The 12963-nt window shown below is 38.0% G+C and overlaps 1 pseudogene; it reads right to left on the bottom strand.

Annotated features, from left to right (window-relative positions):
• Window positions 1-5971: 5971 nt before the first annotated feature.
• Window positions 5972-11801, bottom strand: LOC143658464 (translin-associated protein X-like; annotated as a pseudogene).
• Between the last annotated feature and the right edge of the window lie 1162 nt (window positions 11802-12963).

Genomic DNA, 12963 nt, shown 5'->3' with positions numbered 1-12963 from the left:
AACCTGGGACTGGGACACAGCCAAGTTCAATCAAGGTCATCCTGGGATGGAAACATGCTAAAGAAGGCTGCAGAATAATCACACTAAGAATCCAGCTACGTGAAATCATGGTACATATTAGGAGGATGGTGTCCCAAGTATAGCATATTATGATTAAATTACCTTAATTAATTTTATTAATTTATCTTATTTCAAAAGATATTTAAGGTACCTGCTTATAATCTAAAAAAGAGAAACTGGGCAATCTATGCCCTTCCACACTTTTCAATGTAAAAAGCCCTTATATTTGGTGGACTTCGAATTTTTCATCACTAGAACAACATACTCTGTTGCAATGAAGAGTTAATTCTTCCAGCTTGTCCCTTGCTCTAGTGAAAAATCTCGGAGACCATCTAATTTTCACACTGATTCTGATTCAGAATCAACCCACATTTTGATAGCCAATTCAGTTTCCCAATGACTTACTGCTGGGAAATAGGAAACCCTGGAGAATGGAGATACATAGTCCACTGGGGTCAAGGAAGGGATATCCTACAATGTAAATAAATACATTGACATTCTGGTTTACCTATCTCTTATAAGTTTAGAGTGGTCACTTTCTCTGAACCTTAGCAATACTGGGTAAACAAATGAGGCCTGTTCCTTGGATCCTGGCCTATATATAGTGACTTGAGTAGCCTGCTCTTCTTGTTATTTGATATCACTTAAATTTATACACCATGTAAACGTCTATAATTATTCAGTTCCAAACAATGGTTGGCTGTCTTTTTGTTGTTGAGTTGAACAATCTCTTTATAGATTCTGGATACTAGACCTTTATCTGATATGTCGTTTCCAAATATTGTCTCCCATTGTGTAGGCTGTCTTTTTACTGTCTTGATGAAGTTCTTTGATGCACAAAAGTGTTTAATTTTGAGGAGTTCCCATTTCTTTCTTTCTTTCTTCAGTGCTCTTGCTTTAGGTGTAAGGTCTATAAAACCACCTCCAATTATAAGATTTATTAGCTATTTCCCTGCAGTTTCCTCTAACTGTTTTATGGTCTTAGACCTGATGTTTAGATCTTTGATCCATTTTGAGTTAACTTTTGTATAGGGTGTGAGATACGGGTCCTCTTTCATTCTTTTGCATATGGATATCCAGTTCTCCAGGCCCCATTTATAGAAGAGACTGTTCTGTCCCAGGTGAGTTGGCTTGACTGCCTTATCAAAGATCAAATGTCCATAGATGAGAGAGTCTATATCTGAACACTCTATTCGATTCCATTGGTCAATATATATATCTTCATGCCAGTACCATGCGGCTTTGACCACTGTGGCTTCATAATATGCCTTAAAGTCAGGTAGCATGAGGCCTCCAGCTTCGTTTTTTTTCCCTCAAGATGTTTTTAGCAATTCGGGGCACCCTGCCCTTCCAGATAAATTTGCTTATTGGTTTTTCTATTTCTGAAAAGTAAGTTGTTGGGATTTTGATTGGTATTGCATTGAATCTGTAAATCAATTTAGGTAGAATTGACATCTTTACTATATTTAGTCTTCCAAACCATGAACACGGTATGCCCTTCCATCTATTTAGGTCTTCTGTGATTTCTTTTAACAGTTTCTTGTAGTTTTCTTTGTATAGGTCTTTTGTCTCTTTAGTTAAATTTATTCCTAAGTATTTTATTCTTTTAGTTACAATTGTAAATGGGATTCGTTTCTTGATTTCCCCCTCAGATTGTTCATTACTAGTGTATAGAAACACTACAGATTTTTGAATGTTGATCTTGTAACCTGCCACTTTGCTGTACTCATTTATTAGCTCTAGTAGTTTTGTTGTGGATTTTTCCGGGTTTTCGACGTATAGTATCATATCGTCTGCAAACAGTGAGAGTTTTACTTCTTCCTTCCCAATTTTGATGCCTTATATTTCTTTTTCTTGTCTAATTGCTCTGGCTAGAACTTCCAACACAATGTTGAATAACAGTGGTGATAGTGGACATCCTTGTCTTGTTTCTGATCTTAGGGGGAAAGTATTCAATTTTTCCCCATTGAGGATGATATTAGCTGTGGGTTTTTCATAAATTCCCTCTATCATTTTAAGGAAATTCCCTTGTATTCCTATCCTTTGAAGTGTTTTCAAGAGGAAAGGATGTTGAATTTTGTCAAATGCCTTCTCTGCATCAATTGAGATGATCATGTGATTTTTCTGCTTTGATTTGTTGATATGGTGTGTTGCATTAATTGATTTTCTTATGTTGAACCATCCTTGCATACCTGGGATGAATCCTACTTGGTCATGATGTATAATTTTTTTAATGTGTTGCTGGATTCGATTTGCTAGAATTTTGTTGAGGATTTTTGCATCTATATTCATTCGAAAGAGTGGTCTGTAGCTTTCTTTTTTTGTAATATCTTTGCCTGGTTTTGGTATGAGGGTGATGTTGGCTTCATAGAATGAATTAGGTAGCTTTCCCTCCACTTCAATTTTTTTGAAGAGTTTGAACAGGATTGGTACTAATTCTTTCTGGAATGTTTGGTAGAATTCACATTTGAAGCCATCCGGTCCTGGACTTTTCTTTTTGGGAAGCTTTTTAATGACTGATTCAATTTCTTTACTTGTGATTCATTTGTTGAGTTCATTTATTTCATCTTGAGTCAAAGTTGGTTATTCATGCCTTTCTAGGAAGTTGTCCATTTCATCTACATTGTTGTATTTATTGGCATAAAGTTGTTCATAGTATCCTGCTATTACCTCCTTTATTTCTGTGGGGTCAGTGGTTATGTCTCCTCTTCCGTTTCTGATCTTATTTATTTGTATCCTCTCTCTTTTTGTTATTGTCAATCTTGCTAAGGGCCCATCAATCTTGTTGATTTTTCTCATAGAACCAACTTCTGGTTTTATTGATTTTCTCAATTGTTTTCACGTTCTCAATTTCATTTATTTCTGCTCTAATCTTTGTTATTTCTTTCCTTTTGCTTGCTTTGGGGTTAGTTTGCTGTTCTTTCTCCAGTTCTTCCAAGTGGACAGTTAATTCCTGTATTTTTGTCCTTTCTTGTTTTTTGATATAGGCATTTAGGGCAATAAATTTCCCTCTTAGCACTGCCTTTGCTGCATCCCATAAGTTTTGATATGTTGTGTTTTCATTTTCATTTGCCTCGAGATATTTACTGATTTCTCTTGTAATTTCTTCCTTGACCCACTGGTTGTTTAAGAGTGTGTTGTTGAGCCTCCATATATTTGTGAATTTTCTGGCGCTCTGCCTATTATTGATTTCCAACTTCATTCCCTTATGATATGAGAAATTGTTTTGTATGATTTCAGTCTTTTTAAATCTGTTGAGACTTGCTTTGTGACCCAGCATATGGTCTATCTTTGAGAATGATCCATGAGCACTTGAGAAAAAGGTGTTTCCTGCTGTTGTGGGGTGTAATGTCCTATAAATGTCTGTTAAGTCTAGCTCATTTATTGTAATATTCAAATTCTCTGTTTCTTTATTGATCCTCTGTCTAGATGTTCTGTCCATTGACAGGAGTGGGGAATTGAAGTCTCCAAATATTATGGTAGATGTGTCTATTTCCCTTTTCAGTGTTTGCAGTGTTTGCCTCACGTATTTTGGGGCATTCTGGTTCGGTGCATAAATATTTATGATTGTCATGTCTTCATGTTGAATTGTTCCTTTTATTAGTACACAATATCCTTCTTTGTCTCTTTTAACAGTTTTACATTTGAAGTCTAATTTGTTGGATATTGGTATAGCTATTCCTGCTCTTTTCTGGTTGTTATTTGCATGAAATATCTTTTCCCAACCTTTCACTTTCAACCTATGTTCATCTTTGGGTCTAAGATGTGTTTCCTGTAGACAGCATATAGAAGGATCCTGTTTTTTAATCCATTCTGCCAGTCTATGTCTTTTGATTGGGGAGTTCAATCCATTAACATTTAGTGTTATTACGGTTTGGGTAGTACTTTCCTCTACCATTTTGACTTTTGTATTTTATATGTCATATCTAATTTTCCTTCTTTCTACACTCTTTTCCACACCTCTCTCTTCTGTCTTTTCATATCTGTCTCTAGTGCTCCCTTTAGTATTTCTTGCAGAGCTGGTCTCTTGGTGACAAATTCTCTCAGTGATTTTTTTGTCTGAAAATGTTTTAATTTCTCCCTCATTTTTGAAGGACAATTTTGCTGGGTATAGAATTCTTGGGCAGCAGTTTTTCTCTTTTAGTAATTTAAATATATCATTCCACTGTCTTCTCGGCTCTATGGTTTCTGCTGAGAAATCTACACATAGTCTTATTGGGTTTCCCTTGTATGTGATGGATTGCTTTTTCTCTTGCTGCTTTCAAGATCCTCTCTTTCTCTTTGACCTCTGACATTCTGACTAGTAAGTGTCTTGGAGAATGTCTGTTTGGGTCTATTCTCTTTGGGGTATGCTGCAGTTCTTGGATCTGTAATTTTAGGTCTTTCATAAGAGTTGGGAAGTTTTCAGTGATAATTTCTTCCATTAGTTTTTCTCCTCCTTTTCCCTTCTCTTCTCCTTCCGCGACACCCACAACACGTATATTTGTGCGCTTCATATTATCATTCAGTTCCCTGAGTCCCTGCTCATATTTTTCCATTTTTTCCCTATAGTTTCTGTATCTTGTCGGATTTCAGAGGTTCTGTCCTCCAGTTCACTAATCCTAACCTCTGTCTCTTGAAATCTACCATTGTAGGTTTCCACTGTTTTTTCATCTCTTCTACTGTATCTTTCATTCCCATAAGTTCTGTGATTTGTTTTTTCAGACTTTCCATTTCTTCTTTTTTGTTAATTCCTTGCCTTCTTCATATCCTCCCTCAATTCATTGATTTGGTTTTTGATGAGGTTTTCCATGTATGTTAGTACATTCTCAATTAGTTGTTTCAGCTCTTGTATCTCATTTGAACTATTGGTTTGTTGCTTTGACTGGGCCACATCTTCAATTTTCCTGGTGTGATTTGTTATTTTTTGCTGGCGTCTAGACATTGAATTACCTTAATTAGTTTATTCTGGAGATTGCTTTCACTTCTCTTACCTTGGATTTTCTTGCTAGATGAATTTGTTGTCTATCTGTTCTTTGACCTTCAGTTCAGCTTTTTCCAGACCTCTAACTTAGGTTTTGTTTAACAGAGGATAATTTTTCAGTTCTTGTTTTCTTGTTTCTTGCCCTGCTGGTATGGTGCCTTTTCCCTCCCCACCCTTAGGAGGGTCTACGTAGGAATTATAGACTCCAGCCAGTTTTCTTGGACTAAATTGGCCTCCTATCAGGGGGAAGGAGTCACCTGCATCAATTTTCCCTGAGGGTGAGACCCAGCAGGTTAAAAGACTTTCCTGTGATGTCTCTGGGCTCTGTTTTTCTTATTCTGCCCAGTATGTGGCGCGTCTGCCTGTTGGTCGCACCAGCAAAAGATATTGCGGCACTTTTAACTTTTCAAGACTCTCCCTGCTGGGGGAGTGGTGGAGAGGGAGCAGAGGTTGTAGGCTGGTTTTAATGGCTTCAAATTGCCAAGCCCTGAGGTCTGAATTCCTTGATAGAGGGATTCCACCTGAGTTGGGCTTCACCCCTCCCCTGGGGAAGGCACAGGTGGGAGACAGCCCTGAAAGCAGCCCTATGCCTGGGGCAGTTGCAGCCTGAGAAGTCCCACCACTGAATCCAGAGGCTGTGAAGTCTCCGAAGAAACACAGCCACTAAAAGCTCTGTTTCCTCCCCCTTTCCTTTTTTCAGTCGGCCCCATGAGCGAACTCCACTTGACCAGGTTTAGAGTCTCTTTCCTTTCCCTCTGGGAAGCTGCCTGTGGGGGAGTGGGGGAGGGGCACTGGCCACCGCGGCTTGGGGAACTCACGGTTTTGGGGAGGCTTGCAGCTGTTCCAGCTGGTCCAGACTGGGGTACACTTTGTCTCTGGTCACTGATGTGGCTCTGGGAGCTGTTCTGTACTGTTTCTGGTTATTTAGTAGTTGTTCTGGAGGACGAACTAAAACGCACACATTGCTAAGCCGCCGTCTTGACTCCTCCCAATTATTTCTGTTTTAACCAAAGACACATCTGCCAGCATATGCTTTGGAACTTCTGAACCTCTGACTTTCAAAGCACAACAGCATTCTCCACTTTGGCAAGACTTTGTTTCAAGGTGTACAGCTTCTTAGAGACTTCATAAGGTCTAGTGTTGCCAATGAATGAAAACCCATCATAAACCTGATGTAAAAGCTGGTTTACTTCAAAGGGAGTATCCATGTCCCCATTTCCCACACTGTTAATACACATCCTCATCAATTCCCCAGTTAAATCAGCCACTCCCAGAAGGTAATCAACAGCTGTGACTTTCACACTCCACGTATCAAATTGCTTATCCTGTGCATCAGAGGAAGGGGTCTTATTTTCTTTCCCATTGTCTTCTCTTGTAAATATCAATTGTTTATTAATTTTATCCATTCGAATTAAAAATGTTGAAAAGAGACAGCCTCCACCTATTTCTGCAGTCCTGTAGTAATGGCTGGATGAAATTGATGCATCTCTTCTCCAGATAGCTCCTGGGCTACCTGTGATATCTTTTGTCTGACATCATCCAACTTAATTTCAGATTCAGCCAATATTTCTTCCACTTCTAGAGCACTCTTAATCCTATGGAGAAGGAAAGTTGTCCTTTTACTTTCAGCAGTTATGTCCTAACTAAGTTTCACAAATCTCTTGTATTTGTCATACCTTGTATCAAGTTCCTGTTGAAATGATTTGAAGACTGTTCTAGTTTACTAACTGCCTGAATGCAATATACCAGAAATGGGATGGCTTTTAAAAAGGGGAATTTAATGAGTTGCTAGTTTACAGTTCTAAGACCGAGAAAATGTCCTAATTAAAACAAGTCTATACAAATGTCCAATCTAAGGCATCCATCCAGGGAACGATACCTTGGTTTAAGAAGGCCGATGAAGTTCAGGGTTTCTCTCTCAAGTGAGAAGGCACATGGCAAACACAGTCAGGGCTTCTCGCTCGGCTGGAAGGGCACATGGCGAACACAGTGTCATCTGTTAGCTTTCTCTCCTGGCTCCCAGTTTTGTGAAGTTCCACGGGAGGCATTTTCTTTCTTCATCTCCAAAGGTCACTGGCTGGTGGACTCTCTGCTTTGTGGTGCTGCAGCATTCTCTGCTCTCTCCGAATCTCCCATTCTCCAAAATGTTTCCTCTTTTATAGGACACCAATAAACCAATCAAGACCCACCCAAATGGGTGGAGACATGTGGTCACCTAATCCAGCTTAACAACCACTCTTGACTAAATCACATCATCCAGGGAGATGATCTGATTACAGTTTCAAACATACAGTATTGAATAGGGATTATTCTACCTTTATGAAATGGGATTTTGATTAAAACGTGGCTTTTCTAGGGGACATACAACCTTTCAAACCAGCACAAAGACCAACATCATAGGTGAAGACGAATTAACATCCTTCCTTTTTCTTCTTTGGTTATGTGGAAAATTCTCATGCTTCCTTTTCCTGAACCCTCCTGATCCTTTTTTGTTGCTTATGTCGTCAGCCTACGATAAGAGGAATGGAGACTAACGGCCTTGGAGACAGCTGAATACTCAAGTTGCTGGCCGTTGGCGGCGAACCAATCACAGAAAGAAGACCTTCTCCAGGAAAGGTTTGCAGCTGGGCCTTTGTCAACGCGCTAGCTGGACCATCCTGTTTTCGTTTGTTTGTTTTGACTTAAAGTTTTCATCTACTCACTGAAATGAAAAGAATATTGGACTGTAAATTGTGAACCAGGAGGCTTGCTACTCTAAAGCTATCTAGTTGTGGGACTTGGAGTTGGTTGCTTGCCCCTTTGTGCTTCATCTTTACCTAAATAAAAAATGAGGCAGGCCCCTTCCAGTTGTAAAATTCTAAGGATCTAAGTACAGTGCTCACTAGGGATCTTCTTCTTAGATTTTAGTAAATACTCAGGCTCCTAAAACCTCCACAGACCATACATGGCTTCAGATGCACATATGACAGCAGGGCAGCCTCAGGGAATAGTTTCAGCAGCAGTTTATATGCCATGGAGGAGGGATTCTCTTCAGTCCCCTAGGTGGTTCAGGGGCTGGGAAATGAGATCCACACAGATGAGTATGGGATCCACCTTTGCTGAGAAGCCCCATGCCCCATAGGTGCCATGAAACTTCGTAACAACTCCACAAGGAGAGCTTCCAGGTTACCTGTAAAGGACATGCCCAGTTACAGAAGTCCCTGAGCTTACGGAAGCTGCAAATTATATTCACTCCCCAGCAAGAAATTATACTTCCTCCCAGTTCAGATGCAATTTATCAGTCAGGTGTGTTTACTTTTTTTTTTTTTTTTACCATTAGCCCAGAAATGTTGTTACTGTTTCCCCTTTATTAGGTTTCTAGTGGGGTAGAATTGGAATGTTAACTGAAAATCAAATTCTCCTGGAGAGAGAAAACTGTTTTAGTTAAGTCTTACTCCCACAGAATTTTGGTAAACATTTTACCAAGAAGGTGGTAGATGAGTTTGGTGCCCTCTTCATATTTTATGTATACCTGAATGGGATTCAGAATGTTCATGTATGTCTTAGAATTGTACAATCAAATGATTGAAAAGGCCTTCAAGAGCCATAAAGGAAGAACTTAAACTATTGTACAGATAGCAGTCTCTAAAATATTCTGAATAAATTCTTTCACCTTCCTTGGTAGTATATTCTAGTGTTTCTTATTTCTTAATATCTTGTCTAATCCTGGGTAACTTCATTGTCAATTACTTCTTTTTCATTTTTTTTTCAGTTCTGTATACAGTATAAATAAAGAAAAAGTAATTCTTAGTTTGGGTAATATAATTGTCAACTGTCATTCCTTCTCATATTTAGATTAAATAACACATTTTTAAAACTTTAAAAATAAATGTTATTTTTCACTCATTAATATGTTCCTGTACATGGTGGGTATGTGTTGAAGGGCATTTGAGTGATGGCATCTGTTCTAGTTTGCTAGCTGCCAAAATGCAATATACCAGAAACAAAATGGCTCTTAAAAGGGGAATTTAATAAATTGCTAGTTTACAGTTCTAAGGCCAAAAAAATGTCCCAATTAAAACAAGTCTATAGAAATGTCCAACTTAAGGCACCCAGGAAAGATACCTTGGTTCAAGAATGCTGATGACCTTCAGTGTTTTTCTCTCTCAGAGGAAAGGGCACATGGCAAACATGGAGGCATCTGCTGGCTTTCTCTCCAGGCCTCTTGTTTCATGAAGCTCCCTCGGAGGTGTTTTCCTTCTTCATCTCCAAAAGTTGCTGACTGGTGGATTCTCGGCTTTGCAGTTCTGCGGCATTCTGAAGTTTTCTCCAAAATACTTCTTCTTTTATAGGATTCCAGTGAATTAATTAAGACTCACATACAATGGGTAGAGACACGTCTCCATCTAATCAAGTTTAATACCCATGGTTGATTGAGATAACTTCAAGTTTCCAACCTATAGTACTGAAATAGGGATTAGAAGAAACTATTGCTCTCACAAGATTGATTAGGATTAAAACATGGCTTTTCTAGGGTACATAAATCCTTTCAAACCAGCACAGCATCTAAGTAGTTTGAACTTTGAAGACTTTCCAACTCTTTGTGCCTATTGTGCTAAGATTTTATTATTTTTTCTTTCATTTATTAATACCAAAATTATTTGTTGATCACCTGTTATGTGTCAGGCATTGGAGGACACAGCAATGTATAAGGTATACATGGAGGTCTTTCTATTATGGGTGAAGGGGAAACAGATAATAAAACAAATAAATAAATAAGGAATGATCATAATGATGCTATGCAAAAAAGTAAATGCTATCTAGAGAATGAAAAGATGGTGATATGATAGAGAATGATTGCTTAGTTAGGGAAGGTCCCTCAGAGGAGGTAAGATTTAAGCTGATGTCTGAATTAGAAAGTCAGCTAGCCATGTGAAGAGGAGTAACTCAGAGATGTTTTAGTTTTTCCTTTCTCAATTTGCAGTATTGTTGTAAAGATTAAACAGTAGGAAACAGTACTCAGCATATAGTAAGCTGTCAATAAACCTTAGTTATTATTATTAGAGACAAGATAGAATTAGGAATTTGAAAAATATACTAGTGATATTGTTTGCCCAAGTAATAAGTAAATTTCCTTCAGTAACCAAATAATGAATTAGGGGTATTATTTTGTTGTTGAAATGTTCCAGCTAATAAATGAAGGAGGGATCATAGAATTAATATCACCATTTTATAACTCCTAATGAAATAATGGATCTAAGCAATAACTTTAAAGGCTGCTAATTCACACACACACACACACACACACACACACACACACACACACACACACACACAATACTACATATGAAGTATTCCTGCTAAAAAATAAAAAACAAATATGATCTAGTTTCTAGATCTAATTACCAGTTATCAGGAAATGCAAGAGTCAAAGAGATATGTTAACTCTATGAAGATAGAATCAGCAAAATCCATAATATTAGAAACTCTATAGGTCAAACAACTGGTTTCTTCAACAAATATATTGTAAGAAAAATAGCAAGAATAGAGAAATAGATCAAGAAAGAGAAAGCAATGGTGGGGGAACTTATAGATTAAAAAAATTTAAGAGATATATCAACTAATTATAACACATGGATTTTATTTGGGTCCTTTTGAACAAACCAACTACAAAATAAACATTAATGAGACAACTAGGAAAACTTGAACACTGGATATTTTTATTGTAAGGAATTATTATTAATTTATTTAGGTGTGATATAGTTCTACTTTGATGTATGTATGCATGTTATGTAAAGAATCTTCATCTTTTAGAAATACATAGACTGACATTTATGGTCGAAATGATATAACATTTTTTTCCCCAAAATAGATGAAATGAGATTGGCCATGAGCTGGTAACTGTTGAAACTGGGTAATAGAACTTAGGAAGCACTATACTATCCTCTAGACTTTTGTATGGGTTTAACATTTTCCATAATTAAAAGTTTATTAACAGTTAAGTTTTCTGTTTGCTTTTTCTTTTCGTTTGTTGTCAACTGAGCTTTTGCTTGTTTCTTTTAACTCTAATCCTTTTCTGCCGTACTTCTACTACTCCAACAGTTCTTGTTACCTTTTTTTTTTTGATTACTTCATACACATCCCTAACAAATTTCACTCTATTTCTGTTTTGTTTTGTTTTGTCAAAAGACCAAAGCCATTAGGCACTGAGGATTGGCACCCATGGATCCTGGATTGCCAAGCTTCCAGCAACTGAAACTGGTTTCTTCCCCCAGGCTGGTGTGTGACCTCTGCTTCTCATGTACTTTACTAGCTGGCTGATGAAGATGTTTTGGGGCACTGATAATACCGTCAGAATCCAGCTGGTGGCTTGATCCTTGGTCAATTTCAGGCTATAAATGTTGCAGAAAAGGCCAATGCCAGGTTAGTGATACCCAGAAGTAGCCAGTAGGCCATTAGAAATGGACATTTTTCCTTCCTATGGGTATGAGGAAATGGTCTCCTCTCTGAAGAACAAAGATTGAAGGAATAATCTTTTATACAAAAGCTGAGCGAGAGAGGCTTGGGAGATCACAGGTGATAAAGAAAACTTGATACATTATTACCTGGAAGGCCTTCGCTTTGTGGGAAGAATGTGTATTTCCAAGAGTTCCTGGAGTTTTTGCAGCTGGTTGGCTGCATCTAGGAAGTCACAAGGCTTGTAGTCCTGGGTAAGACCCAGTATACTTAATTGAAATTTCAGTCTCTGCGGAACTCTGAGCAGGTAATAGCAGAAATGATGCTGGTTTTCAGGAGCCATTGAAAATATATTTTGGGCTGACACTTTCACAGAAAGATTTCAATAAATTGTAATTACTGATAGAGATGGGTGCTTCACTAATTAATGATGATTTAAATGATATCACAACTAAAGGAGATTAGTCCCACCACCTACAGTATTATTATCTTCTCTGTGTGTGCTGGTTTGAAAGGATGTCCCCTAGAAAAGCCATGTTTTAATCAAAATCCTATTCCCTATTCAATGAGACTGTAATCAGATCATCTCCCTGGATGATGTGATTAGTCAAGAGCAGTTGTTAAGATGGATTAAGTGACAATGTGTCTCCACCCATTTGGGTGGGTCTTGATAAGTTTCTGGAGTCCTATAAAAGAGGAAACATTTTGGAGAATCGAAAAGATTCGGAGAGAGCGGAGAATGCTGCAGCACCACAAAGCAGAGAGTCCACGAGCCAGCGACCTTTGGCGATGAAGAAGGAAAACGCCTCCCAGGGAGCTTCATGAAACAGGAAGCCAGGAGAGAAAGCTAGCAAATGATGCCATGTTTGCCTTGTGCCCTTCCAGTTGAGAGAGAAGCCCTGACTGAGTTCTCCATGTGCCTTCTCACTTAAGAGAGAAACCCTGAACTTCATTGGCCTTCTTGAACCAAGGTATCTTTCCCTGGATGGATGCCTTTGATTGGACATTTCTATAGACTTGCTGTAATTGGGACATTATCTTGGCCTTAGAACTGTAAACTAGCAACTTATTAAATTCCCCTTTTAAAAAGCCATTCTGTTTCTTATATATTGCCTTCTGGCAGCTAGCAAACTAGAACACTATGAATTTGTAACAATTTATAAAATTCTAAACTTTTATCTAGAGACTTTGTAACTTCATTGAGGTTTTTCACCATAATTGCAGTACAGATGATATATACCAGGTGAGTGCCCAAGAAGCCCAAACTGTATTTGAGAATCTACCTGCCCCTAGAAGAAACGGAATGAAAAGTTCCAACTGCCTCAACAAAGCACATGGAATGTGAAGATCTGATATGGAGAATATTTTGTGGTTTTGTTTGTAATCCTGTGCTTTGTATGATCAGATAGATGGTTTTAGAAATCAACATAAAAACCAAAGCAATCAGTTTTATGTTACAAAGTTAAGGAAATTAAAACAAGCAGACCATTGTATCATATCTGTTG

The sequence above is a fragment of the Tamandua tetradactyla genome, chromosome 16 (genome assembly GCF_023851605.1).
Source record: "Tamandua tetradactyla isolate mTamTet1 chromosome 16, mTamTet1.pri, whole genome shotgun sequence".
Taxonomy (NCBI): Eukaryota; Metazoa; Chordata; class Mammalia; order Pilosa; family Myrmecophagidae; genus Tamandua; species Tamandua tetradactyla.
Note: the sequence above shows the minus strand (reverse complement) of the source record. Positions and strands in the feature narration are given on the sequence as shown.